The sequence below is a fragment of the Solanum tuberosum genome, unplaced genomic scaffold (genome assembly GCF_000226075.1).
Source record: "Solanum tuberosum cultivar DM 1-3 516 R44 unplaced genomic scaffold, SolTub_3.0 scf00187, whole genome shotgun sequence".
Taxonomy (NCBI): Eukaryota; Viridiplantae; Streptophyta; class Magnoliopsida; order Solanales; family Solanaceae; genus Solanum; species Solanum tuberosum.
Window position 1 is genome coordinate 951178 of NW_006239111.1, and position 2385 is coordinate 953562.

Sequence of the window (2385 nt, forward strand, 5' to 3'; positions counted from 1 at the left end):
TCCCACAGAGTTATATTGTATTCTTATATACACATTGAGTATTATTTTATTTTTTAATACATTGAGTTGCTATCCTTAGCTTTACAGCTTTCCATATATATTTCATATTTTACTATTGCTTTCTTCTTGAGTATCATGAGTTGAGTCTTTCGAGTTGAGTATCTTGAGTTGAGTATCCTGAGTAGAGGACCTTATTACTGAGTTGAGTATCTTATCCTTAAGTACTTCTGAGTTGAGTAAGTTTGAGTAGTTTTGAGTATCCTTAAGTATTCCTTGAGTTGAGTAGGTTTGAGAAGAGGTAAGTATGTTTCCCTTTTTATCAAGTTTCAAGCTTATGTTATGCTTCAGAATTCCCCTTACATGCTCGTACATTCCATGTACTGAGCCATTTGGCCTGCATCCTTTCATGATGTAGATTCAGGTATTCGGGATCATCAACAGGACCTTCGTTGATACCACATGGAGTTTGAGTTAGCTATGTTGAGCCTCCTTGCTCATTTACTTTTTAGATATATCACTTGTTAGGATGTCGTGGGTCTTGTCCCAACTTCCATCTTTGTCATTTAGAGGCTTCATAAATAGACAATAGAGTTTCAGAAGTCTGTTCATTTATTTTGTTAAATATTTTAAAGACTTAAGTTGCCTATTTTATGGCAAGTTGAATAATTTATTTTTATTCAGAATTTTTCATTTGCATTAAAGCTTTATTATTGAGTTTCATGAATTTTTATTCAGTTTTTGAGCTTTTGTATGATTGAGTTAGTCTTCCGCTTGTAGTCAGCCAGGATGAGGCTTTGCTTGGTGACCAACAATGGTTCTCGAGTGCCGGCCACGTCCAGGGTGTAGGTTATGGTCGTGACAAACTTGGTATCAGAGCACAGAGTTCAAGTGTCCTAGGGTGTTTATGAAGTCGTGTCAATAGGGTCTTATTTATGGTTATGAGGGCCCCACTTCTATAAACGAGGGACTACAGACATTTAAGAAAAGTTTCTCTTCTTTCATACTCTTAATCGTGCAATAGACCTAAGTCCTAGAGATAGATTGATACTTGTGCGTTTCTCAGATTTCATTCGACTACCTGCCATACTAGAAGTGGTTGAAAAGAAAAGTAATACCTTTATCAATGAGTTGCTCTTAGAAAAAGTCTTGAGTAAGTCATGAGACTCTAGAGGGACTTGAGAGAATCCCAAGAGTAAGTTAAGTGTTGAGTTTCTGAGGAATGCAACCATAATTATATGAATCGTGCATTTGAGCTAAAAGTGAGTTGTACTCTTTTCCTTAAGCCTTGTTTAAACTGAAATCTTTATGAGCAGGTATATTTAGAGCTTGGGTAATATTTCCACCCCAAAAGGTAGCATGAATTTTGAGATCATGAGCAATAGTAGTGAAAGAGCCCAGAGTTAGAGCAAAGTATGCAGAGGTTTGTTGATTTAAGAACGGGATATAGTGTTTTGAAGAACTATATTACTATAGTCATGCACCTAGTAAGTTAGTAATGAGGAGGTTTCCCCTTATGGGTAGAGAAAGAGTTGCTAGTCAAAATGAGATAGAGTATATATTTGTTAACCAAAATAGAGTTGATGTCTATGTGCCATCGTACTAGAGGAGACTATGTGTTGAATAAGAGAGCAGAGTATTTATGAAGTGATAGATCTAAGCTAGGCTTATGATTTGATTGAGAGGGTCATGATGTTCAGAAGGTTATAGAACTGATCAAGTAATGAGATATAATATGGTAGGCAAGTAATCATATTGATATTCGAGTTTAGTAATGAATATTAAACTTGAATTTGAGATGACAGTCATGATCAAAAGAATGGCAACATGAGAATGATGATGTTAGTCTTGAGATTTGATGTGGCAGACTAGACTTGACATAGCGTAGGTGAGGAATTGAGATGTTAGCTCCAATAAATATGAGTGGTACAAGTGAGAGATCCTAACCTTTAGATAAGGAAAGTGAGGTATGGCTAAGTCACAAGAGTAACAAGAGAATTAAGAGGTGTACCGAGAGGGTATGTAATCAAAAGAGGTTAGGAGAAACACCTTAGAAAGTGTCATGACCCGAGTCTACACCCCGGATGCGACACGGCATAATCGACCCCGAAGGGATCTTATACAAGCCTCATAGCTCATTCATTGCATAGGTAATAGAAATAGTACGGAATTTAAAACTTTATATTTAAAACCATAAAATCTAACATTCAAAAACATTTAAACGCAAGCGGAAGTCTATATCTCACATGGCCATCTTAGACACAATCTTGAACAAAAGTAGGGACACGACCCTTTACAATTGAAAAGACTAGAATTGTCTATTACATGAAAAAGGAAAGAAACTTCAAAAAAAATCTTGTCCTCGATCTATGAGGACATACCACTTTA